Source organism: Phyllostomus discolor, chromosome 13 (genome assembly GCF_004126475.2).
Source record: "Phyllostomus discolor isolate MPI-MPIP mPhyDis1 chromosome 13, mPhyDis1.pri.v3, whole genome shotgun sequence".
In the NCBI taxonomy this organism is placed as follows: domain Eukaryota; kingdom Metazoa; phylum Chordata; class Mammalia; order Chiroptera; family Phyllostomidae; genus Phyllostomus; species Phyllostomus discolor.
In genome coordinates, this window is record NC_040915.2 from 14,967,528 (window position 1) to 14,988,607 (window position 21,080).

A 21,080-nucleotide genomic window follows, 5' to 3' on the forward strand; every position below is an offset into this window, starting at 1 on the left:
AAAATCTTAGGAGTCATTTTTGGACAAAATCTTACTTAATTGTGTTTGGAAACCTAGTAAGCATGGCTAGTTATAGGCAATGGCATATCCGAACTCTACGGCTCATATTGACCAACCCTATGGCTTTGGGCCTCGGGGCTCTGCCCTGTCCATGCGTGCGGGAGACAGTCTGTGAGCTCCAGGAGCAGGCGAAGTCCTGCACAGGCCAGCGCCTTTCTGGCTGTGGCACTGACGCTCTCCCGCCTCAGCCCCTCCTCCCCCTCTGCACGACTCCAGGGCCTCCTCGCTGGCGTCTCTGCCTTCCTCCCGCCCTGCTTAGAGTCAGTTCTCCACTCGAGGCCAAAGGAAGGTCTTCAAATGTCAGTCACTGCACGTCTCCTCCAGATTCTAGTCCCCCCGTGGCTTTTCAATGCACTCAGAATAAAGCCCACACTCTCAAGACTCCAGGGCTCTGCGTGGTCTGCCCTTTGCCCTTTTCCACCCTCATCTTGACCCTTCCTCCCTTGTTCACGCTGCTCAAGGTATCCTTCTGTCGGACTCCAGCGCGTACAAGCTCTTGTCCACTTCCGGACCTTATCGCACATTCTCCCCTCCACAGGGATAGTCTTCACCCACTTCTTCACGTGCAGGGTGCTCCTCATTCTCCTGGTCTGCACTTCTGTGTCCCCGTAGAGAAGCTTTCTCTCCCTACCTCATTTCTAACAGCTTCTCTAGTTCCGGTGCCTTGTCTGTTTCCTTTACAGAATAGATCTTGTCACAATTTCTACTGATTTTCTTTCTTTCTTCGTTGGCTTACTTTGTGTGAGCGTGTGTGTGTGTGTGTGTGTGTGTGTGTGTATGCAAGTTCTGTCTGTCCCCACTCTGCTGTCCCCATTAGAACATAAGCTCCTCAAGGGCAGGGACCATATCCATCCCTTTGCTTTTGTATTTTCAGGGCAGGACCCCTCAAGGAGAAGGTGCCTGATAAATATGGAAGGAAGGAAATCTCTGAAAAAGGGGGCTACTTTTCCAGGCAGCCCCGTGTCCCGTGAATGTGGGCAGTGTCCTGCTCAGCCCTAGCATTACTGTGCAAGTTTAAAAATAACCCCTTGGCTGGAGCAAGAAGCCTTTGAAGAGGATGGGGGAGAGATAATGAGAAACATGAGTGGCCAGCGCAGACCCAGCAGGATGTGGGACTAGCCAGGAAGGGCAGGGAACCTGACTTGGGGAAAACACTGACTTTGGGGCTACAATAGTCTGACGAATGTCGGATGTGTTTAAGGTTTTTTTAAAGAGATGTTCTTTGCAATTCCTAACACAGGGCCCCCCCCCCCCCCCCCCCGCCCACATCTGACGACCACGCCATCGGAAGAAGAGGGGAAATGTCAGGAGGTAACACAGAGGCAATGAGGCTGCTTTGGCTCAGCCTGCCCCTGACCTTCCCCAGGGCCCACCCCAGCGTGGGATCCAAACCTCCCACTTCAGTAGGAGCCCAGCCAGACATCCCAAGGTGTAGCCGCCCTCCAAAGTTGGCTCGATGCTAGGGCAGTGCAAGGCGGGGAGGGTCAGGTCAATGGGTCACTAGAAACAACTCCGACATCGTCTTGGAAACGCTCTCCCCCTACTTGCACTGCCTGCACTTGGACCCACCCAGAACCAGCTGCGTAGTCAACCCTCAGGCCTCAGTGGGAGGTGGGGAGGTGTCTGGGGAGGGTCAGAGTGGGTCAGGAAGGGGCCCACCTGCTTGATGGGAGACCATCAATCTTCGGACCTTAGTAAGAGGTCTGACGACCTAGGAGAGCCTCAGGCTGACAATCCATTTTCTGAGCCTGGCCCTGGTGGTGCATAGGGTGGGGCGGGGGATTGGGGGTGGCGTGGAGCTGAGTGTGAGGCTGCCAGCATCCCCTCCTCCAGCTTACGACCTGGACCCCGTCCCACACAGCTCTCCCTGCTGCTCCAGAAGCCTGGGGATGTGCTCATGGTCACCTGGTGCAAGGGAAGAGTCACAAACCTCTGGAGCAGTGGTCACCACGGGGTGTTTCCTGTATCCACAGCTACGGGATGGGCAGGAGGGCCCCAAGGAAGGGGAGGAAATATGAAGCATCAGGAGAGAGACCTCAGGAGTCTTCACAGCAGCCTTAATGAAACTCCAATGACACCGTCCGGAGAGGAGCGCCCACGGAGGAGGAGACCAAAGCAGGGGTGGACCTGGTCCTTACCCAAGGTCACCCAGGCAGAGCGGGGCGGAGCGCCGGCCGCCTGAAGGCCAACCAGCCTGCGGTTCACAGCCAGCCGGCTGCAGGCCATCCCTGTCCTCCCTGCAGTCTGCTTTCAAAGGATTGAAACTCAAAGCCCAGGGCCAGGGGCCCTGGGGCAGAATTTTCAAGAAGCCCTTGCCCTGAAGAGCTGCACCCACTGAGGGGTGGGAATCCCCAGGTGCTTTGTGAACCCAGCAAAGGAGCCTGAACTTCACTGTTCTTCACTCGCTGGTTGGAAACGCCCGCAGTTTAAAGCCGCTGCGCAGGGGGCTCGCATCTGCTCAGCGCCAGAACCCTTTTAGGGGCTTTTGTGTCCTCGGTTCGTTCTAGGTTCCTGACGAGAGGGTTTTAAGCGCTGAAAAAGCACAGGCTGAAAACTGTCCCCCCAAATAAAAAACACTGACGGGAACAGCAGGGCAGCCGGTGACCTTCCTGTCACAAGACCCTATTTCTTTTTAGTTCAAATACATTCTTATGGAGGCTTCCCAAAACACTGTGGCCAGACTTGTCAGTAGGAATCATGACTAATGCTTTATTGAGCCAATACTATGTGCTGTGCATTGTGTACTAAAAAATCTGGGAGCTTTACATGTCTCACCTCACTAAATTCTTAACCCAACCCTATGGGATAGCATTGTCTAATGCTGATGATATAGCATAATATGACACTTACATGCATCATAGACTTCGCCTGTATAAACTCACATGTTCCTGTCAGCAGCCCGAAGGACACAGGGGCCGCATCGCCCCTGTTTCACGGAAGCAGGGGGTTGTGCAGCGATCCCGGGGTCTTGGAGCTGCCGGGCGTCAGAGCGAGAATTCAAACCCAGTCTGACCCCAGAGTCCGTGCGGCCTGCCACCACTGCTGCCTGGCCATCACACACCACACACTGTCACTCTGAAACAGTGACAGGGTAAGGAGAGACGGATCAGGAGCAGAACTGCCAGAAGAATTCTCAGTCTCCCCCGTCAGCTGTCCTTCCAAGGAACTTAGGCTGCTGCTTCCCAAGCCCCCGGCAAAGACACCCAGGACCGACCTGGCAACCGAGTGGAGGTTTACTCCCTGGGAAGAAACTATTCTGCAGCCCACCTGCACCTCCATTATCACTTCAAATATTCCCATTGTCACCTCAAACACCCCCCTACCCTTAAAAAAGATGGAGGCTTTAAAGAGGAAGGTTTGGTTCCTCGACACACCACCCTACCACTAGGGGCCAGGAGACCTGGGCGACTCCACCAGGGGTGTGCTGTCTGGGGGCTGCGGACTTGCTGTGTGAACTGCAGGGAGTTGTTCTGGAACATTCGTTCTCAGCTTTCCCCCAGTTGCCATCTCTCAGTTCTGACGCAGGTTCTAAGGAAGGACAGGAAGAGCCTGGTTTTCTAGAAGCTGTGTCCTCAGAGGTGCCAGCACAGCACTTTGCACGTAGTGGTTGACCAATGCGGCCTCCTCTGCCGTTCCCACCAACTGATTGGGGGGTGGGGGCATGTGGGCACAGGCCTCCCTCCGGCAAGAGGGCCCACACCTCCTTGCTGGGTGCCTGACCTTGCTTGTTTGCCTTTGATGCCCATCAGCCACACTTTGGAGAAGAGAGGTGACTTTCAGGAAGCAAGTTGCTCATCTCTGAGCACCAATAAAGACAACCAGGCTGGATTTTCCCAGGCTCCCCAAGGGAGTTCTCTGAAGAGATGAGAGCGGCAGACATGTAGTGGGGTCCTGGGGACTGTGAGGGGGCTGCCCACTGGAGTCAGGGCCAGAGGCCCTTGAAGGAAACTTGTCAGCACAGCTTTCAGATGTCACGGGCCTCTTTCCAGAGCTCTGAGGAGCAACAGAGGGTGGGAGGTCCCACTGCTGTCCTTGGCCTTGGCTTTGCCCCTCCTGAGATTGGATGATCCACTCATGCATTCTGTGCACCAGTATTTCTGGAGCACCTGCCCCATAGCCCCGCTCTGTCCTAGGCACCGGGAACACAGCGGGGCACAGGGCAGACAGGGCCTTGCCCTCATGAGGCTCACATCCAAGTGGACAGAAGGGTGATGGCAGGTTTTTAAAGCACTGACAAGAGAACTGCAGTCGGGACGGGTGCCAGAAACAGAGGTGAGCTCGGAAGTAACCAGAAGGAAAGAAAAGCCTGCCCGAGGAGCTGAGAGACTCGGCCTGAAGAATGAAAGAACTCGGGGGAAGCCATCAGCCGATGGGCACAGGCATGGCAAAGTCCGAGGGCAGGAAAGGGTGTGGGCAGCAGAGGAGCAGAGAAGAGGTGGGGTGGCTGGAGTGAGTGGGGAGGTATGACGGGGGTGGGGGTCAGGCCCACGCTTCCCAGCAGGCCTCCGGCTGCTGTGCTGCTGCCTTCCTGCAAGTCTTTTCTCCGGAGTGTGCTCCACTTGCCCCAAGAACTCGTTCACCCTTACTTAGCCCAATCCAGTCCCTCTGCTCAGAGAAACAGGCAGGGGATTCCTTTCATGGAAGTCAGGGCACATTTGCAAAGGCATTCTGTTTTTCCCGGGACTCACCCGTGGGTCTCCCCAGCATCGAAGGGAAGTCTCCTGGGGTCGACATGGTGTGGGCACCTGGCAGTGGAGGCACCAGGGAGAGCCGTGGACCCCAGGGTGGAGCCCCCCCACCCCCAGCTGGCACCCAGCCTCAGGCCTCCTTGCTGAATCTTGTGTATAACTATGAATAAATTAAAATTTCCTCTCCCCCTTTCAGTGCTGTCGGCCCCCTTTCCCACCTGTCTCCACCCACGTTCACCCCTGGTGTCCTCGAGGGGTCTGCTTGGGCCTCCTGCCCTCACCTTGCTCTCCTCGACAACTTGACTCTGTTATTCCTGACGTCCCTGCCGAGTAATTAGCCTCCCGAGTACACACACCCGCTCCTGCAGCTTCAGCCAAAGTACCTCAGGCAGAGGGGAGAGTCTGTTCACGGGGCCTCTCCCAAAGGTGGGGCTGCGGGGTCCACACCAGTCTGAGCCTGGCCTGGTGCCACACTTGCTGACTGGCCTCGCCAACAGGAGAGAACTGGCCCTCTTCTTAGGCCCTTCCCCATGTGGCCACGACAGACACTTAGAGCATGCTTGATGGAGGGGAGACCATGGCCAGAACACTACTGGGGAAGTGGCCTAGCACTTCACGCCCAGAAACCAGTGCAGCCCACCGCAGGGCTGTGAGCACAGGAAGCCTGGTGTCTTACTTCAGGACTGACCCGTTGCTGGCTGGCATCTCTATGCCAACATAACCTTTGCTGAAGTGTGAGTTTGCCCTGTGTCGCTTGGCTTCCTTCTCTGGCTTTGTATGGCTCTGAGCTTAAGAACCTAAATAATCAACATAGCTGCCATGGTCTGGCCCTCCCCTGCCCCTGGGGCTCTGACTACCCCCCGCCCCCATACACACACGCCTGTCTTCCTTGGTGGTGCCACACTTCCTCACACCATGTGGCCTTTGCACACGCTCTTTCCTCCATGAAACACTCTGCCTTCACCCTGACGCCTTCTGATCCTCCAGATCGCAACCCAAGCAGCTGCTCCTCACCAGAGCTTTGCCAGAGCCCCTGCCTGGGTCCAGCCCTCCGCACGTGCTTCCATGGCACCGCTCAGGAGAGTTACTGTGTGACTGGTGTGGGCATCCCTGTTGAGCCTCTAATTTTTGTGACGGTCGAGGCTAACAGCTCCAGGCTCTGTTGCAGCCCAGAGTTCAGCACACTCCCTGGCACACTGGAGGTGCCCCACAATAGAGCGGAATGAGCCCAAAGTGGTCACACAAGTGGCCCACAAGTGGCCCAGACCCCACTCTCTCTCCTCTGCCTCCTCCTGCCTCCTTTTTCCTTTACTTGCCTTTCCCTCCTCTTCCTTCATCCTTTCTATTTATTCCTTCTCTCTTCCTAGGCCTTGGGTCTGCCTGTGGCTCCCAAGAACACTGTTTAAGCCAAAGAAAAAGTACTCAGAGTTAAAAAAAAAAGTTGTCACAACTTGGCATAATGCATTGGCCCCCAACTTGATCACCCCAAAGTCAGGGCCTAGAGGAAGAACCCAGGAACCTGGTTTCTGCTGCAGTACTTTGCCAGGGCTGCCATAACGTGGACCCTGACTGGTGGCTCCAACAGCAGAAATTTGTTGCCTCACAGCCGTGGAGGCCAGAAGTCCAACATCAAGGTATCGGCAGGGTTGGTTCCTTCTGAGGACCATGAGGGGAGAACCGGTTCCAGACCTGAGCCTGGGCCTGTGGACCCATCACATCCTCTTCCCTTTGTCTCTGTCTCTGTGTGTCCTGATTTCCCCTTTTCATAAGGACACACGTCACCCTGGAGTAGGGCCCACCCCAATGACCTCATTTAAACCTGATCACCTCTGTAAAGAGCTAACTCTGAATAAAATCACATTCTGAAGTAGCAGGGCATAGGGTTGCAGCATACGAATTGCAAGGGGACATCATTCAGCCCGTGACACCCACCTTCCACCTGCCGGTTGCCCCAACCATTTTTGCCTTCCTGAGAGAAGAGTAGGGAGGCACTGGGCACATCCTCTGCTGGGTGGGCAAGTCAGGACTGTGAGCTGGAGAAACACCCAAGAGTGAAAAGAAGGGTCGAATGGACAAAGAGCTAAACCCCCTCTCATGGACCCGTCTAGAGGTCACGTGTCTGCACTGTGTGATCTGCTGGTGAGTCCTGAGTTCACATCCCAGCCCCACCACTTAGTAGCAGTGGGGCCTTTTCCCTTGCATGTAAAATGTGGACGACAACAGCACCTGACTCACAGGATAGTGGTGACAACTGAACGAGGGAACAGCGTGTGCAAAGGGCTCAGTGCTGTGCCAGGCACGTGGTTAGTCCCTCGGTGCGCAGTGGGCGTGCTGGCACTGTTATTATCACACGTAGAGGTCTCGTCCCAGCAAAGTGGTAGTTCAGGGTGAAGGTGATGACAAAGAAGAGGCTAACTGCTGTCGATTCAGGCCACATGACTCCGTGTTCTCATTAACAGGAACGATGACAAGGGGATGGAGTGAATGTCAGACCTGGGTGTCTGCAATGGTGGCCCGTGGACCAGAGCATCAGAATCACCTGGGCCCTGCTCAGGAAAAGCAGGACCCTGGGTCCCTCAGGAGCCCGGCTAAATCAGGACTTCTGTGAGTAGGACTCAGACACCTAATTTTTTTGACAAGCTCCCATGTGATTCTTATGCACATTAAAGTTTGAAAACCACGGACCAGACCAGATCTCTGGAGGCACAGAGAGGAGTCTTATTCGTTAGTAGCCCCCACACCCCCACAGCCCTGGTGCAAGGTGGGCACACCTTCCTTGGGTGAAGTCAGAGAGGTGGTTGTGAGCAACGATGCATAAAACAAATTTCTGCACATCTCATTTTAAATGTTCTATTTCAGGGATCACGCTGACAAGTCAAGTCACACATCACTATAAATGTCAACGTGGCTGGACACTACCTTCTGAGTTGTCTGTTTCTCCTCTCTCCACAACTGCAGTCACCCAGTCTGCAGGCTTAGCTCCAGATGCCCTCTGACCTTGGGCCTGAGGGGCATAAGGAGCCCTGGTCCAGCACTGTCTGTGCCTCTGTCTCTCTGTCTCTGCTGTCAGGCACTATCACCGCCTAGCTCTGAGGCTCACCTTGTCCCCATGCCCGCCTTCATGTCTTGTTCCTGGTCCTCAAGGTAGAGATTCTGCCCATGAGCCAAGCTAGGGTCTCATAGCAGAGCTTTCAAATCCTGGCCTACTTTCTAAATCTTCAAATACCACCTTTTGTGGAATTCCTGTGACCAAACCCCACCTGCCTGTCAAGACACCTCCAGTGATCCCCCCAAAACACCGATGATGTACTAATTGGGAACACAGCCTGGTGTGGAGCTTGGCCCTGACACTTGGTGACTGTGTGGCCTCAGGCAAATGGTCCAGCCCCCAAGTCTCAAGTCCTGCAGCTGTAACACCCCCCATTTCCTAGGGCTGTTGGGAGAATTTGGCAAGGTCATACATGTCAAGCCAAGCCTGGGGCTCAAAAACACTAGTGACGAGCATGGAAACTCTTCTGTTTCTGGATGTTTGGAAACACAAGCAAAACTCCACACAAAGCAAAGGCACCTCCACGCTGCCCAAAACGTGGCACTAGTGGTCCCTCAACAGAGTGTTACTTTGGACTTTGCAACATGCCGACTTGTGGGCAGCTTTTTCAGAACTTACCTTTCAACAATGATAGTAGTAAATAATAATAGCAAATACTCACATAGAATTCCCTATAAACCAGGCACTGCGCTAAGAGTATTACACATTTGATACTCTCAACAACACGGTTGGTACTTTATTAGCCCATTTTACAGATGAGGAAACTGAGACACAAGGTACCAGAACTAGTAAGTGGCAGAGTCTGATTTTGACCTCTGGGAGCCTGGCTGCAGAATCTATGCTCTCAGCCACTATGTTATGTTGCCTTTCTTAAATACTGAAATTTAGGAATCAAAATGACCACTATTCCTGCTCCCCCTCTTCTCTCCCTGCAGGCCATTGGGTCAGTGCTTGTCCTTGCTCCTGTATCTTGGACGCCTTTACTTCCCACCTGAGTTGGACATTCTGCCAGTCCAGGCTCATTCTCTGTTACCTGCCCCCCAGGCAAGTCCCTTCCCTTCTCTATGGTTGAGTGGGCTGGATCCTGCCACATCTTGAAATGGGATGCCATGTCAGAACTCAGTAAACATTTGTTGATTGGCAGATACTTCCTTAAGAAAAAATACTTATTCACATACAATTTGTGCATCATGTATAGGTATTAGATTTACCTAAACCAGGGCATGTCTGTGGCACAAATGACTGCATATTATTTTTCTAGCATCTCACACCAAGGAGAATCGCATTAGCCAGGCATGTCTATTAGATGAGGTGGAAGGGGTGTGCCCTCCACTCTGCAGGGTCCCTTGTCCTGGAAGCTGGCAAATGGTCCAGCCCCCCACGCCTCCGTGATCCCTAATAGTTTATTCAGGGTCCACAGAATGCACGTCAGCAACACGGACACACACACACTCTGTCCTGGGGTCAGACGTCTGCCCCCTTGTCAGGTGTGGAAGGAGCACATGGATGTCCATCCCCTGCTGTCACTGAAAATAGGGTCACCATGGCTGGTGCTACTGAAAAGCCAAACTGCTTAGTCCACTAAATTCTGCTTCCTTTCTGTGAGCCAGGCAAGCCACATAGGTGTAAGTGCACATCACATTTGGGAGCGAGTTTGCAAGAAACTCAGTGTTTTCTCCCTTCATTTTTTGTGTTTTAACTTTGCCTCTGATTAAGTACTTCACTTGCAAACCCAGGTAACCCAGGTACTCCTACTAAGAAGGGCAGGCTCCATGGAAGAAGGTCACCCTGCATCCACTGGCTGCCCTCAGCGGCACATTTGGTGACTGGGCCTTCAGATACGCAGTCTCAAAAGGGGACTTTCCTAGGAAGCCCTCAATGACCAACACAACGAAAACCAAGGAAAAGGGAATTCATGACTGTGAATCACAGTCTGAACCAAAATCCATGCTCGCTGGCACAGATGGCCCCAGTAAACAGCTGGCTGGCCCTTTGCTAGACACCACTCTGCAGAGTCTGGCCCACACCTCCAAGCCTTTGCCAGCCTTGGGCTGGCTCATCCCCACGCAGAGCCCGGCCTGAGCGCTGCCTGGGTGCTCGCATCCTCCCACTAGTGTTTGCAGAGCTAAATCATAAACAATCGAATCCCTGCAGTGAAGGGAGGGAAAGTGCCAGTCACTGAAGCAGAAAGCAGGGCAGAGGGGTGGGGGTGGGTTTAAGCGGCTAGAGAAATCACGGTGTTTGCATTCAGCCAAGGTAGAAAGGGAGCTCTTGGACTTGAGAGGTGAGATAAGGTGGGTGCCTGCCCTCTTGGGTCTCTGAAAAATGGGTACCTGATTAAATGCCTGGAATTCCCACCCCAGCACCCAGAGTTCTGAATTTTCCAAGCGCTCCTGTCTGGAAGCTTTGCATACTTTTGTCATGTAATAGTGAGATGGGCGTGGCCTGGCCCAAGGGCCAGAGAATGCGCCCACTGGCGTGGCCACGCCTGCTCCTTCGCTGCCCGTGTCTATCTGGAAGGGCACCCAAACAGGGACGTGTTTTTCAAAGAAGGTCAGAAGGTCAGGTAAGAAGTAATCCAGGTGACCACCGGGCCACCAGAATGCTACCCCATCAAAACATATGCAGATAAGCCTGCCTTACAGGCTGACTTTTTAATATCAAATGTTGGTTAAAATCTAAGGGGCCCACCCAGTGGAACAGCTCTCCAACACAGCTGAATTTCCAGGTTCCCCAGGAGGGTGAGCGTGACCCAGCAGGAGAATGCCAGCTACTCACTAAAGCCACAGCCTTCAGCTTCTGCCAACTGCAGGGGCCGAGTCCAGCACTTGAAGTAAATGAGAACATTCTGCCCCCTCCAGGCCCCATCAGCCTGGTGCGGGAGGAGTGAAGACAATGGGGCAGCCTGGTGCAGGATTGTTTTCACAGCCCCTGAACTCCAGGTGCTGCGTCTATGTGCCTGTGCCGCCCGTGGGCCCTCCCCCAGAGCCGCCTGCCCCACGGTTCTGACCCGGCCGGAGGTGAGCTTCTGGGTGTCCTCTTGCAGGAATGCCCTTTGCAGGGGGATCTGCTTGAAACATCTTACTGCCTTAACTGTTTCCTTTTTTCTTCCCTCTCCATGGAGCTTTATACTTGCACTCAGACAGACTCGAGCGCGCAAACACACACACACACGCCCCCTCAGATCTGGATACAACCTGCTCTTGTTCCCCAGAACAGAAACCTGATTCTTACCTTAGAGCTTGCAGGCTGAGGGCTGTGCCTGTCTCCCTCCGAGGGGAAGGGAATGCGCTTGGCGTCCTCTGCTGTGTTTGTCACTGTCACTGCGCTGCAGTGCTTCCCTGGCAGCCCCGAGCCGGCTCCCGCCCTCTCTGTCAGTGACTGACGCTCTGTGTGGGGAGAGGGAACGGGCCGTGGCATGCACACCAGGTTGCTGGTCTGTCTCCAGCCTGCCAGTCCACTGAGCTGTGTGGGAGGTAGGGAGGCAGCCGGGGGGCCTGAGGACGTCAGCCTCTAGGTCTCTCACTGGCCTGTTTGTCAGCACAGGGGACCTGCCTCTAGACGACCACCCACAGAAGTGTGCACAGAGCCCTAGGTGCGCCCACTCTGGACAGCTGGCAGCAGCGGGCCAGGGACAGAGAGCTGTCGGCCAGCTGGGAAGGGAGGCTCAGACAGCAGACAGCGGCAGCAGCTATCCCGGGTGTTATTTTAGCGTGGTTTGTCTCAGGGCAAACGGCTGAACCGAGTGGACTACTGGCCCGTCTGAGCAGAATCCTGTTTATTTTGAGGCCTCAGTTGCCAGGGAAACAGCAGGTCATGGCTCAGAGTCGCTTCTCTGGAATCAGAAAGCTGCTGCATTAAAAGGAGTCCTTTTCTGTTCTGTCGTCTGGCATCCCTGCTCAGGGTGTCAGTGTCCGTGTGTGGCAGTGTGAATGTGTCTGTCAGTCTGTGCCAATCACAGAGCCAAACCTCACAGATGGTGTTTTGCAAAGCCACTGGAGGCCATGCCTTCAGGTTAGGGCTGGGAGGGGCTGTGGAGAGACTGTTCCTCCCCAGGGGTCAGGCCTGTCCCTGCTGCACTAGGCGGATCCTCAGGTGAGCCCAGCTTCCGGGGTGGGGCTTCTTCAGAGGACCACGCTCGTCTTCTTTAAGCCACTGGCCAGGAACAGGGCAAGAAAGGTTGGAAACTGCCTGTGCAAATCAATCTTTGGCTAGTAGGCGGGGGCTGCAGACGGACTGAAAGGATACAGATCAGGAGGTGTCTTTGGAGAGACCAAATGGAAACATGATTAATAGTTTCGATGGAGAACCCCCTCCTTGTTCATTATGCAGGCATTTGAGCCTGGGCGGTGTGAGTGTGAGAGTGTGTGTGTGTGTGCGTGCAGGCCTGCCCACTTGGTGAATCAGTAGAGAGGCACAGGCCGACCTGTCAGAACTAGAAATGTGCTCTCTGGTCTCTCCCTCCTCTGGGAAGCTGGAGGTAGAAGTCTGTCCTGCACACTCAGCAGGGAGCCCTGCAGGTGCCTCTGTGGGGTGAGCCTCAGAGAAGCTGTCTCCTGTCTCAGAGACCTCCCACCCCAAAGTCCGAGACTGGGGGAGCAGCAGCTCTCCTAAAAGGGACTTGAAGGTCCAGAAAAAGTTTGTTTCTCCAAATTTCATTAACTGGAAACTCCATGAACAGCCCCTCCCACATAGTCAGGTACTGACCATTTGTTGTAAAAAATAATAAGCTTTCTGAGTGTCTACACAATTCCCAAGGGCCTTCTGAATGATACAAAGATGACAGTATTTCAACAGTGGTCTTCTCAACATAGGAGTGTTATTATGCTGCATTGGTGTGCACGTTAACTCTCTTCAACTGTGTGGAATGACAGATCTTAAAGTTAGGGAGCACCCTAAAGGTCTGAGGACAGAGATGCAGTTCAGTCTCACCCAGGTACACCCCTAGTTAAAGTCTTTGCTGCGATGGAAGCTGGGTCTCCCCGCCTCAGGGTGACACTCCCGAACATGCCCACTCACGTCGGTGGCCATTTCTGGGCAGCTCAGCTCTCAGGACTTCCAGTGTGCCCCCTCCTCACGGAGGTGGAGGTGCTCTGACCGCGTCACCCCTGCATGCTGGCAGGCTGGCAGTGACAATCAAGTGTGCGACAGCGCGTGAGGTTGCCTTGGAAACAGGCAATGCAAGTGTCGGTCCCTATCATAGTTTTATTTCTGTTACATCCAGTTGTGAAATGCTGTTAAAAGCAAACTTTGCAGCTTCTAGGCAAATTGTAACCCCCAGCTATTGATAGAAGTGAATTTCTTTACGGCACAGTAGGTGTTCGGAAATGTTACTGTCCAAATGCTGGGAAATAACGACTCCTCAGTTCCTGAAAGGACTGCGAGATAATCCCCCTCCGTGTTGAGATTTCTCAAAAGTTCGCTCTAACATCCCTCAGGTTCCATATTTATTTCAGCTTCTATGTCATGTATCTAGATTTATCTGTGAAGTAATATACATTCAGATGTTTTCAGTCATGAAGTATGTTAATGCTTTTTGGTGTCGCTGTTACTGAGTGCGGGAAGGGCCTTGGAGGTTACCTAGTTGAAGAGTCTGGCCTCAGAACAGCTCCAGCTCCAGGCCAGGAAACTGCGCTGAAATAATGGCTGTGGAAGCCACGTATTCAGCGTCCACAGTACGCTCCATCCCATGCAGAGTAAGTCACAGAAACTCTATCTCCTCTCAAAGTTCCTAGACCACTTTTAATGACATTTCTGCCGTGATTGAAACCTTGTATGCGAGCCAACTAGCACTGCAGGGGGTGGGTCTGAGAAAGGAAGAAAAGGACAGATTCCAGGGGACCAAAGGGCCCTGTTAGCAGCCCCGTGGGCTTATCCGCAGAGGTGTGGCCTTGGCCCAAGTCACCACCTCTGAAATTCGGTGGCTGCTGCCAGAGATGAGATGTTTCCTCCCGGGCCCTGGGAGACTGACTCACTCCCGAGCGCCCCCACCATTGCTACCACAGAAAGTGGCTCTACTCCTCTTACAAGAGCTTTCGAAGGCAGTCAAGGTAGAAGGTGGCATTTCCATGATTTTACTTATCTGTGCTCGGTGCCTTGAAAATCAAGACAGAAGTCTATCCCTTTTTAACTGCACCAACAAGAAAAGAGTCCGAACATGATAGAATCGGCAGGGCTCTAAGTGTCCCCAGTAAATACATTTTCTTTCGCCCCAGGTATAACGTATAAGCCCTGGCTTCTCGTCCTTGAATCTTAAGACTGACATTCAGTATTTGCTTTAAAATTTTCCCTTTGTTCATCCTGTTTACATAAGTGATACAGTTATGTAAAATGCACACCAGACACGCTGCATTTTTTTTTTCTCCTAATCTCATTTGACCTTGATCGGACACAACAAATCCCGATCAGCTGACAGGAGAAACCAGACGCTGTATGCCAGCTCTCTCCCTCCAGCAAAGGATTTCCTTCTGTTTATGCCCAATCATGCAATTAGACGAAGGGCAGGCTGGGCTCACGGTGTGCCAGCGGCCACGATGACGAAGGGGAGCGATTTGACAAACAGGGCGAAGGGAAATGCAGCAGACATCCACGGGAAATTGTATTAGTTGCCCCAGGAGACCTCAGAGCCACAAATACCACCAGTGTGCAGGACAGAAACGGGGCCAGCAGTTTTCCAGTGAGAAGGTGCCTCACCCTGTCCCCTCTATCACCCAAGAGCAGGAGCTCGCCCCGCTCTGTCAGCCTGGCTCTCCATGGGCTTCAGGAGAGGGCACCGGGAAAGGGTCGGACCCGTGGGTGGGGGGCTCCCCCTCTCTGATACTGGTCATTTGTCACTTGTCCTGTCACTTCTTCTCTCTCAATTTTTCAATTTTCTAAAACATATTTAATCTTTAAATAAAAGTAATGCTTCGTGCACATTGTAAAAATGTGCAATTCATGGAAAGGTATAAAATGACCCTCACTAACTCCCTCTTCCCCAAAGATAACCACTATTAATTTTTTTCCTGGATCTTTCAGGGGGAAAAAAGCCTTTATACTCCTGAATGGGTGTGTGCTTCAAAGCAATTTATTATGCACAATGGCCCGCATTGCTGTGTGCTTTTCACTTGATAATAGATCTTTGTACATTGTTCCAGTCCATCCAAGCACCAATATCCCTTGCTTGTATTATTGCAATATGCCCCTGGCTGCCCTCCGTGCTTCTGCCTTTACCCCCCACCATTCACTCCAGAGGGTTCTTGCTAAAAGGTAAATAGATCACATCCCTATTTGCTCAAAACTGCCCAGTGCCTTTCCCTTGCACTAGGAACAGAAGCTAAGCTCGCCACCACCACCTGCCTCTCCAAGCCCATCGCCTACTCACCCCTTGCTCCCTGTGCTCCTCGTACAAGCCAAGCATGGTCCTACCTCGGGGCCTTTGTACTTGCTCCTCCCTCTGTCTACAGTGCATGCACTTATTTTCTGCCCTTTAATTCTTTGCATGGCTGGCTCTTGCTTACCATTCTGGTCTCATTTTAGACCATCTCCTCCCTGACAACCTGTTCTAAATCAGCCCCTCATCACTGTCCTGCACACAGATCTTTTTCTTCGTAGATCCTAATACTATCTGAAAATCACTGTAATCAATGACATGTTTTCTGCCTACCCCGACCACACACACTGGAACATCAACTCCACGAAGAGACAGGGATTTTATCCGTCTTTTCGCCATTGTGTTAATATTTCCAGTACCCAGACCAGCGCTTCTCAAACGTGAATGTGCATCAGAACCACCTGGATGGTTCATCAAACCATAATTTAAGTGTGGCTGCTGCACCCCCACCATGTAGTATCTCATTTGGCAGGGTAGGCGGGGCTGCAGGTGAGCGTGCCAGCAGGTCCCGGTGCAGCCAGGGCTTGGGCCCAGGGGCCACGCTTTCGAAGCCGCTGGTCTGGACCCTGCCTGGCCCACGTTGCATGTTGCACAGGCACATTGTCACACGACTGCGTGAGTCTGCACACAGGACCTGCCTCCTTCTTTGTGGTAGCAGTTTTGTTTCCATTTTTATACTTATTTTTGCTTACAGCACTGAGCCTCCTCAATTCTTTGTGGTAGGAGGACCCCCTGTTTTTATAGCTCCATCAATTTGTCAGCAGGTGATAAAAAACCCACAGTTTTACAGGTCCATGGGGAGCCAGTGAGAGTCAGTAAAATGTCAAAGTGAAGGGTGGTATGACCCTCACTTGACCTATGACAGAGAGCATTCCCCAGAGATCATCACTCAAGCCTCCCCTGCAACCGTGTGACAATGGTTCCACAGGCACGGATTCTGTGTCAGTGCATCAGAATGTACAAAGCATGTCTACCTGGCCCCCAGGTTATGAAATGTGGAGAGCCCAGTGGCTTTCTGTGAGTCACAGAAAACCCCTTGAGAATCTGACAAGATTTATAACCCTATTCCCTGTATATAAGTGCGCTCTCTCACTCTCTCTCTCTCTCTCTCTCTCTCTCTCACACACACACACACACACACACAAATGCATACACATTTTTTATATTTAACTTCAGGACGTTATAAGATATCCCCAAGTCCATTTTAATCCCAAATTAAAAAATTGTGATCTAATCAATGGCAAAATAAAAACAAAACCCCAACCCCCAGTTTGTTGCTTAAAGTCCAGAGAAATTGGAGTTTCAAATATAGTAAGGCAAACCTTAGAGGAAAACATTGCAGAAAAGCTTTAGAGGAAATCATTTGTTAATCAGACTTATAATCTTAGAATGGAGAACGCCTTTGGAAGCGTGATTGGAAACCCAGAAATGAAAATAGAATCATGAGATTGATCCCATAAAAGTTTAAATGATCTGTACAAAGATGGAAAAAACTCCTGCCAGTTGACACTATGGAGAAATCTATGGGCCCTATCTTGTCCATCCGTATTTTTTCCACATGAAGTGTCTGCATGGCGCGCAGCCAACTCACTGAGTCAAGACATAAGCTCATCACAGCAGACAGGGTGAGACCACACCTTTCCTCAAAGCCCTGCCACTGGGTTAATTCTTTCATTAGCCATGGTTTGGGTTTGCTAACAATTTTATTGAGATATAATCCCTATACCATGCAGTTCACCCATTTAAACTATACAATTGAGTGGGTTTAGCATATCCACAAAGTGGTACAACACTTACCACTATCTAACTTCAGAAGATTGTTGTCGTCCCCCAAAGAAACCACACACACATTAGCAGTCGCTCCCCATTCCTCCCCCGCAGCCAGACCCAGGCAACCGTTAATCCACTTGCTGTCTCTACGATGTGTCTGTTCCGGCCACTTCGTGTGAATGGGATCGCACGGTATGGGCCTCTTTCCCTCAAAAGCACAATGTCTTTGAGTTGCATGTCTGTTGCATCAGGTGTCAGAATTTCGTTCCTTTTTGTCACTGAGTAATATTTCGTTGCAGGATACGCCACATTTTATCCGTCTACTCATTGGTTTATGGACATCTGGCACGTGTCCTCTGGTGGCTATCAAGGACAATGCTGCTGTGAACATTCGGGTACGTGTGTTTGTGTGGGCATGCCTTCCTTTCTTGTGGGTTTAGCAGTGGTTTTCCTCTTAAAGATTTACCCAAGGAATTTTACTTAGCCCATCCAATTCTTTTGGTTTTAGTTCTTTGAATGTATAACCTCATGGAGAAGCAAGAAGCTTGGATTCTAAAGACCTCGGAGCTCCCCCATCCCTGGTGGAGGGGCACGGCGGGGGGCGGGGGGGAACCTTCTCTGCTCCTGTGTGGTCTGGGGTGTGACTCGGGCTCTCGGAGCCTCAGTGGCAAGAACACCAACACTCACTCACTGGGGTATTGGGAGGATTCCTGATGCAAATCAGGTAGAATCTGTGCTGGAGAAGATGCTCGTGCAAGTGAATAGGTTCCTTGTGTCACAGAAACCAGACACCCTCAGGCCAAGGGCTCCCCCACCACTCTCCCCTCATTTAATCAGAAAGAACCCCGCTATCTACAGAGCCCCCAAGGCACCTTCTGTTGTACAGTCATTGTGCTCCTGACCTCATTGGCTCTGGGGTAGGGGCGTGACCCCTCACCATTGGGTACAGTCCAGTAAGGATCCCCTTGTAGAAACTGTGGGACCACAGTTAGCAGAAGAGGGGTCCAACATATCTGAGCTTCCTCCTATTTCCTGACCAAATCACCTGTGCCTCTGGCTCTTTACAATCGAGCCACAGGAAGGTGCACTGAGGAGCAGATAGATGATGAATTTCACAGGAAATGAGATATGAGATGGCAGGCAGTCTTAGGCTCTAACTCCCACGTCATCACTTACTAGCTGTGTGGTATAGGACAAGTCAGTTCTCTCAGACTCAGTTTTCCCATCCATTAAGTGGGAGTAATAGCAGTAATTGCCCCATAGGGTCATTGTTAGGATTATCTGACATAGTGCCTTTAGGGGCTCCAGCATGCATTCAGAGTTCAATCAGTGTTTGCTGTAGTTATTACATTACTTTTTAAATCAAAGTTAAGGACCTCGAGGAATCTAGCCATCCTCTCTAAGCTGTTTACTGAGGCTCTTTTGTTTTATTGCTCAGTTAATTGGAAGCACTTAATTGGGCACCCACTGTGTGTTCCATAGCACAGAGATGGCTGGGGATGAAATTTAATTTCCCCCAGAAATGTACAATTCAGACCAGGAGAGGAACTAAAATACGTGAAGTTCTTCACTCACACGTACACGGATACACTGAGAGTCAGTGCCACGCGGGATCAGGGTGGGAGACAGCAGTAAGGGCTGGACAGGCCAGATGAGGCCTCAGAGGGGTGGCAGTACCAAGGCTCACCCTTGAAAAGTAAGAGGGGGTCACATCAGCAGAGCCAAGGGTGACAGCAGTGGGGGAGGGGAGACCTGTGTGAGCACAGGGTGTCAGGTGGGTCTGGACCTGGTGGTGAGTCTGGGGACTGAGCCAGAGTCCATCCTTCTGGTGTCTTTCCCTTGTCAAGGGTCTCTGGAAATGACACGCCACGGGTCTTTGAGTCACCTGTTCTAATAATCATCCTCACTATGCAACCTCTGTCACTGACAAATCTGTGTGGACTGCGAGAGGGAAAGGAGGAGGGGTTCTGTTGGAGGAGTTGTGACTTGGTCTAGACCATCGTGCACAGCAGCCCAGAGTGGCAGCGTTGACCACCCCGCACCCAGACCCCTTCTCCTGGGCCTGGCACCTTGATCATCTTTGGGGACCAGCCCTTCATTGCCTTCAGTCCTTGAGGTTTTCTGATGGTGATGACCACAGCCCCAGGGAGGGATGGGCACAGTACCCACACTGATTCCATGAAATGTGGCCTGAGGCTGCAGCTGGAACTGTTGCAGGGTGGCTGTGCCAGTAGATGTCAGCCTGGACTCGGCTGCCAGCCACCTGCCACCACGATAGACAAGTCTTCCTGGGGATAGAACACAGGGCAGTGAGGCCAAGAAATGGGGAAAGACAAAACGTCAAGATGCCGTTGTCTGTGCAGCTGCACCTGACCATATCAAAGCCCTGGATGTTCTAGCTCCATGAGGGAGAAGGTTTCCTTCTTGTTTTGCCTGTGTCCCTACAAACTGGGTTTCAGTCCATTGTTACTAAAATAATCCTGATTTATTCAAGCAGTTGCCTTGTTCCCACCAGCATTTTGTTGGCTTACCCTTAGCATAGATATTTGTAGCCCACAGCCGAGGGGCGGTGTGTGTCAAGGAATAATGGCATGTGTGTGCAAGCAATGGAGACCTCAGTGCACATCCCTAAATAGGCACAGGTGAGTGTGTGTCTGAGTGCAGAGATGTTAGGAGGAGGAACCAAGACTCTGAAAAAGATGTTTCTCTTCTTTGTGCCTTGACTCTTACTTGCAGAGCAATTATTCCCTAACCCTTCCTTGATTTTATTCCTCGTGTTCTCAGCCACAAAGCAAGGGGTTCTCAATCTGTTAAGTACATTCTGCAGGGCTCTAAGAAGCCAGGAAGAGATAGGGAAGGGGCTGAGAGGACAGGAAGCTGTACACATCCCGTTTCTGTTTTCTCCCTTTTGCCCAATTACCAAGAATCAGCTGGCATCCTTTTATTTCCTACTTCCTGCAGGGCTTTTAAAAACTGAGCATTAACTCTACTGTAATGGGATTTGTCTAACGATTTCCTGTGAAACCTCTTCTTGGATCTCAGCAGAGATAATTCACTTGATAGGAATCGCTTCCTGCCTCCCTGCTAAGAACTAGACCTACTCCATTCTTTCTGGGAGCAAATGGGCCTCCGAACGAGAGAAGGGAGGACAGGAAAATTCACACTAGCATCCATCACACAGACTCAGGCCTGCCGCAGAGTCTCAGATCAAGGGGAAGAGGGGGAGGAAGGGGGCGGGGAGAGCATTCACCCTGCGCGCAAGCCTGAAGCCAGGCAGAGGTTCACAGCAGTCTGAGCCCCTTGGAGAAGCGGTTGTACTCACCTCGCTGCTTTGGCTCTGCGGCTCTTTCTTTCTGGGGCCACAGCAGCTGCAACAGCCTGCAGCGTCCACGCTGCCCTACCAGGACCACTGCAGGCAGGCAGCCACGGGGGGAAGGGAGTTCCCCTTCTCCATCAGAGGGCGTGTCCTTCAACAAAGGGAAAATTCCCCCCCCCACACACACACCCCGGAGTCGAGGCTGTTAGATCCTCTGGTCCTCCCCCTCCCTCATGTGAATGGAGCTCAAAGGAGCCCCAAGAGAAGGGCTGAGTGCCAACCACACGCCCCACCCACCCTGATGCAGGTGGTTCCCCCCGCCTTGGAGCCTGGGGAGGGGGCAGCAGAGGGGTCGTGAGGCCAGCCTCTTGCGGCGCCTCTCCGCCCGGCTGATGCTGCTGTACCCACGGGAAGCCCAAGGAAAAGCACTTGGTGTTTATTTCTCCCCCTCCCATGTGATCTTATTTTTGGACCGGACACGAAAGCTATTCAGGGGGCTGGACAGCTGCCAGGTGAAAGGACAGTTCTCTCTCCAAGTTGTCTCCACGCCTCCTGAACTAGTCCCTGTTACCTTTCCGCATGCGAGGCGGAAGGGCAGGGGTCTTGCTCCGAGCCTTACTTTTCATGTATCCAAGCAATTAGTCCAAATTACTAACTTCATTTCATCTTTAGTCCCTGCCCACGTTTTGAGGTGTCTCAGAGGATAAATGGAATGAACAAAGTCATTGCTCTGATGTCCGAGGCTGGTGGGCACATTGTGTCATCCGCCTTACCCATGGCCGTCACATATGCACTATTTTAGGCACGCAGGCCCTCTTGGGGGCG

General features: G+C 52.2%; 1 protein-coding gene across 4 annotated transcripts in view; it reads right to left on the reverse strand.

Annotated features, from left to right (window-relative positions):
• Window positions 1-20,562, reverse strand: part of FGF1 (fibroblast growth factor 1) — a 92,431-nt gene extending 71,869 nt beyond the window's left edge. The window contains exons 1-2 of one of the 4 annotated variants that reach the window (XM_036014699.1): window positions 20,262-20,557; window positions 11,032-11,186 (exon numbers count right to left, since the gene is read on the reverse strand). The gene's annotated coding sequence lies outside the window, so the exon portion shown is untranslated. Of the gene's footprint in view, window positions 1-11,031; window positions 11,495-20,261 lie in introns of those variants that run through there. The other 3 variants (XM_036014700.1, XM_028529044.2, XM_036014701.1) reach the window with 3 other exon arrangements.
• Between the last annotated feature and the right edge of the window lie 518 nt (window positions 20,563-21,080).